At 38.6% G+C, this 14,791-nt stretch overlaps 1 long non-coding RNA gene across 7 annotated transcripts in view; it reads right to left on the reverse strand.

Moving 5' to 3' along the window:
• LOC139608466 (uncharacterized) overlaps nt 1-11,472 on the reverse strand; it is a 67,427-nt gene extending 55,955 nt beyond the window's left edge. For 6 of the 7 annotated variants that reach the window (XR_011685040.1, XR_011685039.1, XR_011685038.1 and 3 more), the window contains exons 1-4: nt 11,314-11,472; nt 10,514-10,674; nt 6,667-6,893; nt 1,266-1,417 (exon numbers count right to left, since the gene is read on the reverse strand). This is a non-coding gene — a long non-coding RNA (uncharacterized lncRNA). The remainder of the gene's footprint in view (nt 1-1,265; nt 1,418-6,666; nt 6,894-10,513; nt 10,675-11,313) is intronic. The other variant, XR_011685035.1, reaches the window with a different exon arrangement.
• Between the last annotated feature and the right edge of the window lie 3,319 nt (nt 11,473-14,791).

Genomic DNA, 14,791 nt, shown 5'->3' on the forward strand with positions numbered 1-14,791 from the left:
TCAGGGTAGAAAATCAAAGCCCAAGTTTGACAAACTTTCCTGAAGATAAATAATAACTTACAAACCGGATTAGTTGTTAAGTCACAGCTGAGCGCACAGTCAAGCCATTCCAATCAGCCAATGCAGATGAAGAATTTATAGGTAGAGCTCATCATTTGTTTTCGCTCTCTCCTCCCTCTTTTTATATGCATCCCACCTTTTCTCATTCCTGTCTCCTTCAAGCTTATTATATTCAGGGCCTGTTGTCACACCCTGGGCTGGTTTTTATCTTTAACTCCTTGTGTGCCAAACCAAAGACAATGAGTGAAGGCATTTTTAAGGTGACAGATTTTTTTAAATTTTTTGTTTGTTTGGGGGAAGGGCTCAGGCCAAAAGACATGACAGAGGAAGGAGGCTGTCTGGCTTGTGTCATAAAGTAAATACAAGGGAACATTGGAGTCCCCTCACTAACTGCAGCATTATGGGGCCTCCAGACCTTAATTGACCACTAAAACAAAGGATAGCATCATGGGAGAGGTACTGCAAGGGAGAAAGACTTGTTTGAACCATGACCAAGGTACTTTGCAGGAATGTGAGGGAAATGGCTATCGGCCGCAAGGATCTGCTCTTTGTTCCTGTGTCAATATCTCTGTAAACTATCGACATGCATCATAATCGTTCCCTTCTATCAAGAGCAGACTAAAGAACAATCTCCATTAGGTGACAGCACCCCGGCAGGTTGATAAATGCTCCCTGACGAAAGGGAAGGAATTGTATAAAATAAAGAGGCATGTTCCAACAAGTCTTGTCAAAATGGTATTGATTTAATCATCTGCAGAAATACACATTCTTGGTTAGTGTAGCGTGCAGCGGAGATGGCAGCAGCAGCAGAAGCTGGGATACGCTTTACAGTTGTTGACGCGGAGACGCTCTCCCTCATTGGCTTTGCAGGTGATGAAACACACGCTGAGCTGCGCTCTAATTTTTTTCCCTCTCTCCCTCTGTCCCTCTTCAATCAGATGTTATTCTAAGAAAGTGTCTGCAAATCTCCTGTTGTATTTTTATTTAGGGCCAACAAATATAACTTAATGTGAGTGGGCGAGTCTATATGTAACATGCCACTGTGGCCAGCCTTCTCCTTGGCCTCTCAGCAGAGTGCAGAGGCGATAGATAACAATAGCCCTCCATCATCCAGACACACCAATGGTATTCCAGTAGCTGGAGTTTGCTGGCCAGAGGTCTGGGAGTGTTTATTTAACATCGGGGTGTTGGAGAGTGTGTCTCACCTTGGGACAAATGGATCCCCTCTCCTTCCTCCTTTGGCAGACTCAGAGTAAACACCATGGCAGAAAACTGGAGGTCTCATTGCTCTGAAGTACAAGTTCATCAGGCAGGTGGGGGAGGTTCATCATTGGAGTCTTACTACAGGAGGGACCCCCTACAAAACATGGAGCACGTCTGTGTAAATACCTGCTTTGCTGAGGTACAGAATCTGTGATGTAAACAGGACAACCAACAGCTTCCACTTGTGTCAGAGTAATATGAAAATCTAGCCTGAAAACAAAACCCAAGCAATGACGGCGGCAGCACAAGCAGCTGTTTTCTTAACAATTGTAATCATTTAGAAGGTTAAAGGGGCTATTATTATCTCTGCACAGCCCATCTGAGCAGCGATGAGGTGAACACAAATAACGCACGTCCCCTACAGAGGGAAGATGTGTGGCTGCGGCCGCTGGGGGTTGGAGACAATCCCACAGTGACCTGACCTTGACATGTCTGAGTGAAACGGTGGCGGAGGCTAATACCTCATCATATTGAGTTTGACTTTGAGCTCACGGTGGTGGGAACCATAAAACAAAGGATAACAGTGTGGACAAACAGTCGTAAACTGGACAATTAACATACACTACTATCAAATAAAGCCTAATTGTATTAAAGAAATATAAAAGCAGCTCCATCTTTACTGATGCTGGGTGCTCAGGTATTTGAACATTTTGTTAACATTTAAAAAAAATATATTTAAAAAAATGTATTTAGATATTAAGTCCTTTACTTATGCATAATATGAGACTGGACACAAGATATACAGCTAAGAGATTTCTCTGTGCTAAAGCTAATAATGTGAAGAGGACACAGTTATCGGACAATAAAACCTTAAAGCCAATGGGATGGAATCATACATGACCGCATCATAAAATGTCTACATTACAAAAAAATGAAATGTCCACTCCTCTGAAATCAGGATATAACTCATCATATCAAGCCAAGAGTGACGCTTCAGACATTACTCAGTCCAGGAGGACAAGTGGAGAGGCAAGGGAGACACCTCATGTGAGCACAGACCTTTATATATTACCTCCTGCTCCAAAGTAAGGACAAAGGGAATGAAGATGACTGCCCTGTCACAGGGAAAAACAGATGAACCAGACAGACCTGACTGAACTGTTCACTAACCGCAACCTGGGCCTCATACAACACACTGCAACCTAACTAACATTTTTTATATTATTTTTTTGATCAATAGCTGTTCTGGTGGAGTATGTTTACCCATGCCGTACCTCTGTTTACAAAGTTTGCCCAAAATATATTGAGATTTTTTTTTGTTTTTGTAAGTTACTGATATTGTGTTTTGAAAATGATTTGGATAGACTGTTAAGTGGGTTATATGGGTTAATTATATAGTCTTAATTATAACCTAAAAGAATCCTGAATAACACTGACCTATTATTTTGCTTGCAGCTTGAATCTTGCTAGCTTAACCTTTTAATTTCCTAACATGGGCCCTTGTCACCAAAGGTATTTTGATACATCACAAAAGAAAAACCAAAAGTGTAAATAATTATGGCTGAATCCCATTTAGCTGCTTTGGTTTCAGGGTCCTGGTATTATCACTCTGTCATGGCTTACTGTGACATTAATAGCATTAACACAGCCATCAAAGTCAAAATGTGGGTTGTGAAAAAGGAAAGACTAGCCTGTGAGCTAATGCTAATCAGCTGGTAAGTGCTTTTTTTCAACACATGTACAAGTGACTGTCAATGTTCTTTATTACAAATCCAGTATGACTGCTGAAATGAAATGACAGATGCATGTTCTTTTTGGCAATGCAGTTCTTCACCAGTGTAGCTGGCATGATAGTGAACTGAATCTATAACACTGGCAAAGACTGTGGGGACTTGGTGGTGGACCCCAATAACACAGCTTCACCTGTGTACGTGTTACTGTTAAGGTCACAGAACAAGAAAGGGGAAAATAATATATATGTATATATATATATATATATATATATATATATATATCTGTGTTTTTATTTATATATATATATATATATATATATATATATATATATATAAATAAAAACACAGATATGTCTGTGTATGTCAGATATGAAAGGTAAGGAGCTCATTTATGCCTAAAAATGAGCTAATATTCATACTGAATGGATATTAGATGAATGCATCACTTAAAATTCTCCATTCCTCTAACAGTTAAGGCAATCTTAATCTTTCTGTCGATAATGAAGATGTGTGTGGTATCAACTAGTCAGAGTAATTAATAGGAATGTCAGTGCCATTGTATTAATAGCATCATGCATAGCATCAATTTAGCGTAAATTGTCGTTTTGACAAGCCATTTTAATTAAAACTATCACACAAGAATTAAAGGACCGTGGTCGTCATTTTGGGAGACTATCAAATAATGTTACCATCTGGTATTTTTTTGCAAGTCTTATCCTTGCTAATTATAAGTGATACTCAAAAGGTTAGAGGCACTTTGGCAGATGCAGTGATCACCACCATACTGTCCCTGCAATAACCCACAGGTCATTACACTATACATAGTGAAGATATGATGGCCTGCTGTTCTATTATGATAGACAATAATTATGAATGACCAGAACTTTGAATGCCCTCGGAAGGCTACTCAAATTATTCTATCTTTACATTGTATGAAAAATAATATCTCCTGTGTTGTTTTCTTATCCTGGCTACAAGGTCATGTGATGCACAAGCTCAAACCACAATGCACTTCAGTCTTCAGTGAGCGGTGATGTAGGCCTAGAATCAATCTTCCTGACCACTCTCAGAGCCCAGGAGTGAGCTCAATATGGGCTCAATTCCTGTGGGCTGCTCCGGGGATGAATTGAAATAGCACTCCTGAACAGTCGTCTCGCGGACAGTCGTTACAGGAAACGTTGCTTTTTATTCATCCAAATGCAGCGACTGTGCTTCTCGGGAGAGCACAAGAGCTCGCTGTATGCCAGTGGGTTTCGCAATTCTGTAGAGGTCACAGACATGACTGATAACCCTGCTTGACAATAAGGTTATTTGAAAGTACTGTACAGGTGTGGTATTTTAAGTCTCCTACAATGGAATAATAGAATAACTTCATTCAATGGGGTTTCTTCCATTTCTTTTTTATCCATTAAAGTTTTTCTTTATCTGAGGATAGATGGTGTCATCTATTGTACAGGTTGTACTACTCCCTGAGGCAAATTTGTGATTTGTGATATTGGATTATATAAATGAAACTGACTTGACGTGATGTAACTATTTCTGGTAAGACAGACAGTTGCAGGACTTATTATATAACATAAATTAACACATGATGTCATCTAGCAACTTTTTGAACAACCACTAACTACTTTTCTTTGGCTGGCAACAGTTTTTTGTTTCAAGATTATTATGTTCAGTAGAGGCAGGACAGAGGTGGAGTTTGCACGGGGTCCAGACATAGTTTGGAAAGAGAGGTTGTCCCATGTGCTGTGACACATTAAGTGCTGATATTTAAGAGCAACTCAACAGGCAATCAACATGTTTGGATGCAAGGTTTGTTGTCTGGTTACTGTAATCTGCAGCTCCTATGCTCCCATGCATTAACTGTAACAGATCATAGTGGAAATGTTTAAACATACACTAAAAACATTCAAATTTAGGAAAGAAAGCTCAAATTCCAACAGTTCTAAAAGACTTCTCTGTTGTCAACAGTTTAACTATTTTAAGAGGATTTGTCAAATTCTCAAATGCAAATTTAAGCAACTGAATGAACAAGCGAGCAACAGATCAGTCAGGTGAGAGTGTGATGGAATGAGTAAATGAATGAGTGCAGCGAGTAATTGCAGCAAATGAGAGCATGAACAGCCTGACCTCTTTGCTGACTTGTGTTTTCAGTCAGTCTTCCTGGTTACTATGCGTCATGCTTTGTTTCATCTGACGTGCAATTATTTTTTCCATTAAATACACAACATGTATTTCACTTAGTTTTTCTGAATGAAATTTCAATCAGAGGCCATTACACTCTTCAGACAGAGAAAGTTTAGAAAAATAACAAGACGCAATGGGAAAGAAAATAATGCTCTGTCAACGGAGATGGAAAACACAAAAATAATCATTTGCGAGAAGCAGGTGATGCATATGTTAAAGTGTCAAGAAGCAGAGGAGAAATTAATAGCTTTCTGCCATAAGCATTCTCTGATAAATATGATTACATTTGCATACTTCATTTTACTCTTGATCTGCTGTCTCGGTGATTCTTGTGATTCTGGTGCGCCTGTTCCAAAAGGAAAAGTAATTTCCATTACTGCTCAAACATGAAACAAGTATTTCGGGTCTCATTAGGGATTTCCCAGCTGCTCGTCCGTTGACAAAATAAAACGACAAAATACAGCAAACATATGTCAGCAAGACCATGTTGGATAATTGTGGATCAACAGTAAAGGAAATGGTTAAGTTACTTGATCACGTGGATGCAGCGTTTAATTAAAGAGACTTTTTCTGCAACACAACACTGCCATGTGAATGATGTTCAAATCAATGATTTGAGGAGATGGTTGTGGGGTGGGTGGTGGATGGGTCTTCTAGGAAGTGTTTTGTGCCTCATTAATTTATCAATAAGGCCATCTGACATTGTCTTCTATTTGCCCTGATGAGGAAAGCTGTCCACTGCAGTATAATGGCCCTGCGTTGTCCCACATCTTGATGTGTGGCTAAAGAATCAAGTCCAGCAGACAAAGATAACATGGCTCACATTTACTTTTGCGTTGACTAAGTGCATCAGTGTTCACTCTCATTCTGGTGTTAAGTGATAAACTAGGTGCCAACTGCAGCTCTCATAGCGGCTATCCGTCATGTGAAGCCACTTCAGCAAGATGTTGCTTGTGTTTATACCATAGGTCACTGAACATATATGTACCCTCTGGTCTGAGTATATGCTTTTTATTTGGCCAGAGACATGCAGTGACTGAGTTACCTTTTTCCGATCCTGTAATGGACCCGAGTACGACACTGCATCTCAGAGAGTGACTTCTACAGGTGGTGTGTACTCTTTTTATCTCTATAAACTCCTATATTTCAAAACATCAAGCATCTCTTGGAGTTCAATGACATTGGTTTTAAGAAGGTATTCCAATTTTTCTGATTCATATGTGTGTCAATTAACAGCTAAATTAGGCAGCTAAAATATTAGAAAATTCAACTTGCATTTTATGTCTTTGCTCTGGATTGGAATCAACACACATACTCATGGTCTTCGTATAGCGATTCTCTGGGCGACGATATTTGCACTTTTTTCCCACTGTTTTCCAGTTCAGGATTCCAATTAACCTGTGCAAAGCGTGACGCCAATCACAGGACGCTGTATCGACACCGGGCATGAAAAGAATAATGCTGTTAGGATGATGTAGCTTACTGTGGGGGACTCCTCCCTCACTGGTGACAGAGAAGTTTGCTCCAGTCATTTATCAAGTCCTCTCTGGCCACTGAGGGGCTGGCGAGTCCCAGGGCCGCCTGCTGCTTGGGGGGCCAGCATGCAATATGTGCATTTTAGGCCTCTGGTGGGCTGGCAAAAACTGCTGATGTGCTCACTGCTGCTAAGTTTGATGGATTTCTTGTTGTCATTTGCTTTGGTTCTGTTCCCTGCAACAAAACAAAGGGAATCATTAACTCTTTTGTGCTGCATGGGACTTTTATGGGTTAGGGATAATGCAAAACGAGATGGGGTACAGATGGGGTCAGCTGGAGCATTCTGTTGCTGGAGCTTTCCAGAATGGGGCGTTGAACATGCATGGATGATCCTGCATAGAGAGCTGATTACAGAATGATTTAGTGACCACTGATATCCCCTTTCTTCTCAAGCTCCCATCATCGGGCTCATTTCAGCCGCAAGAGTGCAACTGGCAGTGTTCACCAGTTATATTTATAGCCAGTCGCTGTTTAGCACCTCATGCGATGTTCTGGCCAGGCTCAAGACCAGGCCATTACAGTGCATCACCGTTAGAGGCTTGCAGTGTTTACTGATGCAGGCTTGGCAGAGGGCTGCTCTGCCATTTAGGGCTGCTGCTATGATTCTGATTCTGAGCTAAGTGCAGTCAACTTAAAAAGTCAACATTGATTTAACTAAACTAAAAACACTGAGATTCGATAAAATGTTTAGATTAGTGGTGAAATGTTTAGTTTATTAGTTGGTTGAAGATATTAGTTGATAGTTTGATAACTGAATAATAGTTTCAGCCATTTTTTATGCATAAAGGCCAAATATTCACTCATTCACAAGTTCCATGTTCTTAAAGGTGAACAATTTGTGTTTTTCTTGACTACATTATATTATATATTCTTATAAGTGACATCATTGTAAACAAAATATCCTTGAGTTTTTGACTAAGACAAAGCAAGCAATCTGAAGATGCCATGTTGGGCACTGGGAAACTGTACTGGCTATTTTTCCACTATTTTATGGGTCTATTTTATAGATTTAAGGATTAATCAATTCATTGACAAAATAATCTACAGATTAATTGATAATGAAAATAATGGTTAGCTGCTAATTCAAATCAAGAGTTATTTAGTGATGCACAGTTCTTACTTGTGTTTTCACATTTCTGCTTATGTATACATTCATTTCTAAGACTATATGACTTTTAAGGTGAACAGACATCAGACTACAGTGACAATATTTCTAAACAATGAATTTTAGTATTTAATATGATTAAGTATATAATAAGGTGACTGCCCCCTGAACTGCATAATGTAGTGTAAGCAATGCAAACACATTCCCCTAGTAGCAAATACTATATATCATCAGATGAAAGTTAACATTTCAAACAATACATCTGAACATACTGAATTCCTGATGCTTCAGCGTTAGAAAAACAAACTAGAGTAAATATGATATAAATTATTGTGGATAATTGTACCAGTTCAGGCTAAATGCATTCTGTTTATGAGCTGTAATGGATGAGGGGACGTGTTTGGTCGAGAGCAGGCGACCGTGCAGTTGCTAAACTTCAAGGTGAAGACTTACTTCCTCAAGGGAGAGCTGAAGATCAAGACAAATCCTCTTATTTTTCTCTGTCAAGTCATCACAGTCTGAGACGAAATACAAATTGAGATTGTAGCAACGGGCTGCGACAGTCCGCTGTTGACTGCAAGGGTTACGGGGGTGATTGAGTGTGTGTTTGACTGCCCGAGGCCGAGGGCTAACAGTACTGTTACAGAGACAAGGTCGTCTCAGAGAGAGAGAGAGAGAGAGAGTGTAGCCTCAGTACACAATCCCAGTGTTCCTGACTACTATGAACACAGCTCCCCAACAAAATTGATTAAGGTGGAAGAACATTACTTGGGGAATAAGATCATCAAGACAGATGGAAGTGGATAGTTTTGGCCAAGAAATGATTACAGTATTTCAGCCACCTCTTGCGTTCAAATGGGCATGAGTTCTCACTTTAGACAGCCTTGCTTCCCCAAAAAGAGCCGGCTGTTGTTGAAACTCAACATAATACTTTGACCTGTGTTGACTCATGTTGCCTATTGAGGGGTCAGCATGATAATAATTCGATTAAGCTTAATGTCACATGAGCATCCAAGAAAAATGGCTACACTATACAGTAGGAATATTTTATCAATATTGACCAGAGGCTCAAGCCAACCTTGATATGTTCCCCTTACTCTCATCAATAACACGAAAGAGGAAAGTTACTTCCCATATAAAACTAATCTTTCCTTTTTATTGTATTTTAATGAAACAGACTTGGTTCTAAGGCAGTAATTCATTCCATTTGTTATGTTTGGACAACTCATTAACATTATCATCTATTATCATTAGACGGAAATTTTAAGCTTCTTCTCCCTTGAGATGCAGTGCGTTTCTTCTCTTCAGTTTGCATTAAAACAAATGTGAACCTGCTGATGCATTAGATTAATGTGCTCACTCACTGCCTGCTACAAAGCTCCAGTCCAGCTTGAAAACGAGACCAACTTTCTGTCTTTTGAGTTCCAGCCACAAAGAAAACATGTATTATACCAATTTATTGAGCTTTGTGAAACGCTGACTGATTGTTGGTTTTACAGACAGTACAAGTTCATCTTTGATTTAAATGTGACGCCACCAAAACAAACAACAAAGCTATCTAGTGCCATACAGTAAATCTCCTGTATGAGTCAGGACTAAACATTACGGAGAAGCCTGTGTTCATAAACACCACATTATAGAATTTACTTTCCCAGAGATTAATTTTTCTGTTAATTTAGTGACTAATATAATCACCATCATGTCAAGCATTAGCAGCACTGTTTTTGCCTGACTTCATGTAACATTTACTAAATCACAATGCTAATGAGTTATTTTTGGTTTCTTTATCAAATTCAAAGTTCCAAATTCTTGCTGAGTTTGCTGCAACAGATCAAACCCTTTGCTAATTACAAAGTTTGCTTTTTTTCCCCACTGCATAAATAATGTTGATTAATTAGCAAGTCGAAATAAGTGAAGATGATCTATGTAGTATATATCACTGTCATGAAAACTTACTGAAACGTTTCATTTACATTGCTTGACTTCTTAATTACATGCATCCAAACTTTACAAATTTGATGGAAAATTAATAACGTGTTAGGTGAAAGGTTTCACGGAAAACCTGTCGACTAGAAATAATCAAGATGTTGGAGTAATGAAAGGATCTAAACAATACAGTAAATTCACTGGCTTCTTTGTCATTTAAGATACCATTAATAAGAAATGTTTAGTTCATCTCTCAGGTGGATCTAGAGCTTCTAATATATACACATCTGTATTCTGTTGATGAATAAATAATGTCTTAAGTTAATGTTGAGGCATATTAATATTAATATCTGTGAAAAAGTTTCACCTCATTTAGTGAAAATATTTGCAAATCAGGTAACAAGGTGCAGGGTAAATAGATTTTATTCATAATCTAATACCATCACAAACTGACGGCCTCCACCTCTCCAATAGTCTCCACAGAAACGGAATGTTTTAGGGTTCACATTGGTAAGCTTTACAGCAGGGCTGCTGTACTGGATTGCATTACATTGTGCAGGGTTCCTATTGTTCTCTTGAATGAATTGTAAAAATGCATTGGTCCTCATTTGGCCAAGAAGTTATCATATCTTTCTCACCCAAGTTTCAACAAAAAAACATTACATTTTTTGATAGAGTATGAATTATTTCTAGTGTGTTGCTGGTTTTTCTGTTCTTAAAAATGAAACTGTGAACATACTGAAACTGCACATCATCTACATACCTGGGCAGGGGGCAAGTTCTCCATGACCATCTTGCAGGGTGGCTTAAACCTCCTTTAGGCCTTTTATGTTGCATTTTTGCCCTGGGTTTGCACTCAGTATAAATCCTTGGGGTGTGAATGGGGCTGTCTTTATAGAAGTCAGGAAGTAGAGATCCCAAAACCTAAACAAAAACACATTTTAGATTTGTATTACTTAGTCTATAGCATGTGCTGGGAAGTAATTAAGTATATCTACTTATTAGTTTACTGGAGTACTTCAATTTATTGCTGCTTAACACTTCTACTTCACTACAAATATTTATAATATAAATAAACAAATATACTTTAATTTAATAACATCAGTACTTGTTACTTTGCAGGTGCAGACTAATAACAAAAGGTATAATAAAATAACAAATCAACTATGATGCATTATCATAGGTCAAGAAGTTATCGATCCCTGGGAGAGTCAGAAGCTACACGGCAGTATATAAAGGAATTCAAATTAGCCTCACCTTCACAAGCTGCTACCTTAAATTCACCATTGCACCAATAATTATAACAAATTGAATCCAATAATACAATATACATTATCCTGAAATGGGCGATTCTTTATAATGAGTATTTATTTATTTCTTACATTTTTCAGTATAAGTTGACGTAAATACTTATGCTCATGTACACAGACTTTTACAGAGTATTTCTACTCTGTGGTACTGCCACTTCTACCAAGCTAAGCGAGACGTCTGAATATTCCTCCCACCGCTGCTGAAAGCCAGCACGGCTAAGACAAAAGCACCACTTCAAAAAGTCCCACTTACTCACACATGGCTTCAAGAATGCAAATGTTGCACACTTTGTTTAGTCGGCTAATACTGCTGGCAACGTTTTGTAGCTATGTTAGCTTACAACTACCGAGTTTAGGCACCGTTTTAAGACCACCATCACCAGTTACACGGAGTTTTTCGCTGGCTAATTGATTTATTTACCAATTGACGTCGTGCGTACCTGACGTTCGTTGTCTGCTGCGGTGCTGTGCACTGATTGGTTGGCAGGACACGGGGCTTGGCCAATCACGTTTCTCTGTAGGCGGGACGTTTTCATGGTACAACAGACCTGCATGACTTCATCAAATTATAATTATAATAGGCAATAATTTAATCTCTGTGAAAATGTATTGTTTGGTGAGTTTTTATCAGACTTTGACTTTATATCACTGCTCTTTTAATTGTTTAAGTTGGGAAAGATGACAAAGGTGAGTATTCATGGCTTGCAGTCACTATATGTGGTCAGTGACGCCTCCTCCAAGACACCTCCTGTTCAGTAATATTACACTGGAATTGATATTTAGGTAATTGATAATCCCTGTGTGAGTAATATTGTCAATTTGTGCCTAAATCCTATTTTGGTGGCCATCTGGGCTCCCTCAATCGCTCCCTTGAGAGCAGAGGTTCTAGGTAGTAATTATTCAGAAGTCATTTACTTTTAGAGGTGTTTAGTACTTAGTATCTGAATCACAGTTAAAATGCTGACATGATGCCCAAAGAGTTGTTTTTTTTCTTTTTTCCAAAATATTGGTATTGTTAAAGCATATAGAAGACGCACTGTGTATTTTAACACAAACTGATGAATTTTACTGGGGTATTTAAATACAGTTTAATTGGATGAAAAGGTCTTAATGTTCTAATGTCTTTATGTTGTGTTGGGCTTTATAGGGAAGCCAGTGTGATCTTCTTTCCTGCATGAATACAAGTATTTGACCTGTTCAGATTCATTTCTGAGGGAAAAAAAATATGTTTATATATAAAGAAATATATATGTATAATTTGTATAAATAGAATTCAAAACTTTCCAGGCTCTTTCTCCAGGCAGATTACATTTGTGATCAGTGTGACAAATGTTAGACTTGCGCAGGCTTATCCGACATGCACTGTCTGTGCTTTTCACTCACTTATTGCTGAGGCACTCTGTCAAATTGATTATCCAGTCAACTAATTCCCAGTCTATGTTTAGCTAAAGTATGATAGAATCATTGGGTCCCATGGGCGCAATTCTCATTTGTGTGTCTGTCTGTGTGAGTGAGTATTTATGTGAAAGAGGCTAACTAATCAACGAACTGGGCCAGAAGCTGAATACTGAGCAATCTGGGGCAGTTGTGGGTATGCTTTAGGGCCCATCACAGCCAAATCCTGGGATGTAGTGTTTGATAGACAACAGCTATAAAGCACAATGATCATAGAGATGTTGTTAGGCTGCTTCATCTAAAACTGATCATCATGTAATGTGGGATATTTTCACTACTTGAACACAGCTGAATAAAGAAAGTCCAAAAAGGTTCATGATGATGGGGGGGAATATTATTTCATGTATTCATTATGTGTTTTGAACTGTCCACACTTTGTTTCCCTTGAAAAATGAGGTTCATTATTTCCTCTTGTGATTTCAGGTTACCTCCAGTGAGGGGGCTGTGTTTTTGGTCCCATTTGTTTTTGTTTTTTTGCTCTTTGGTCTCATAAACATGGTGGAAGGTTAGGTGTTGAACAAAGTGATCATTTTTTTATTCTCTTTTTAACTCATGATGCATAAGGAGTAGAGGCAAAAATCTTTTTTACGGGAAAATCTGGTTTACACAGATTTTTCTTCATTTCGGTCAGGAATTTCATACATACATACCAAACCCTGAAAGAGGACTGAGGAAAGGATTTTGTCAACATTGAGTCCATGCATTCAAGTCATTGTGCTGTCTATGTGTATTGTTCATATATTTCTCTATTGATTGATTTAAGTTTTATTTCCCAACATAAACATAAAATATCAAAGCCTTCTCCACTTTGACAGAAATAAAATTATTTATTTAGGCCTGAGAGTAGTCAGATATACTGAAAATACCGTACTGGAATTAGCATCCAAAAGATCCACCAATTTGTCAGTTTTTTAAATTTCAACATTTTAACTTCTGCCAGGGTGCTAAAACACACACAATAGGGATTTACCCACTACCAAGGTGCATGAAAACAGGAAAAGCCTGAAGAGGGAAAGCCTCTCTATTGATAAATTCTTGTTAGTGTGAGATTTTTGGCATTAAATGACTCAAAATGACTCTTGAAATTATAACCTACACAAATCTGATTGGAATAATTCTGCAAAATGTATAGGTGGAGTGGAAATTTACATTTAAATTTAAATGCCTGTACCTTTGTATGATTTATCCTTCCCTCATATTCCAGACCTGCTTACTTACATATATCAGCCAGTTAGCATAATAAAAAAATGTCTAAATGTTTTCTACTAATTTCCACTCAATAATACGTTTGTGCACTTCCTGTTAATTTCACTATGAGCACATCCTACTGTACCTCCCTATCTTATTGTACTGTAGCTTAAACCACAACCTTACAGACTTATGCTCACAGGTTAGCTCAGGACCATAGAAGAGCACAGTTCAATAGCAGACGGACACACAAGGACAAATTCTTGATATCCTATTGGAGCGGTAATATCTTTATTACATTATCTGGTGGGTCTGGCCAAGCAGGGTCCATGGAGAGGAGAGCAGAGGGTGAAAGAGGTTATGTAGAACCAGGCAGAGACACTGGCATGACACTGTGACATGTTAAGATCCCCTCCACTGAGCTGCGCCTTGCACAACAACGTGAAACAAGGAAATGAACCACAAACATTTTCCTGACCCCCTACTCCACCCCCCCCCCCCCACCCCACCCCACCCCCCCATCCACTTAAACGTGTGCACACATACTGTACACACACGCACAAACACCACGTAAACACAAGGATTGGAACATAAAACTAACTGTAATTATGACTTGATCTTATTCCTATCACAATAAAAGTCTCTCGGACATTTAGATTTCTCCTTTCAACATCATTTAAATGTTTTGGCAGGCTCTCAGGTAACAGTATGATGCCACGTCGTGTGCGTGGCGAGGACTGTTCAACCAGACAGCAGCACTATGGCCTTGTGTTCATCTTGTTTAGTACGCTGAGCTGACAAGACTCCACTGAAAGGGAATTATATGTCCTCCACTGGGTCTTCTCTCTAAATGAGAGCCATTGCCCCTATTAGATAAAGGTTAATAGTCATTTGGTGAAGAAAACAGCTGATTTTATGTCTGATCCAGAACACAAACACAACCAAGTAATGGTGACATTTGTCGTCCGACTCATGAGACCCTTCTTGTTCTCGAAAGCCCTAAATATTTTAATTTTTAACCATGTGAAAAGATTTTATGTTCATTTTGTCTTTGACCTGCAGGCAGGAATCAATGACATTTGAAATAA

This window comes from Trachinotus anak, unplaced genomic scaffold, assembly GCF_046630095.1.
Source record: "Trachinotus anak isolate AG129_WGS33_773 ecotype Australia unplaced genomic scaffold, CSIRO_AGI_Tana_v1 ptg000025l, whole genome shotgun sequence".
Taxonomy (NCBI): domain Eukaryota; kingdom Metazoa; phylum Chordata; class Actinopteri; order Carangiformes; family Carangidae; genus Trachinotus; species Trachinotus anak.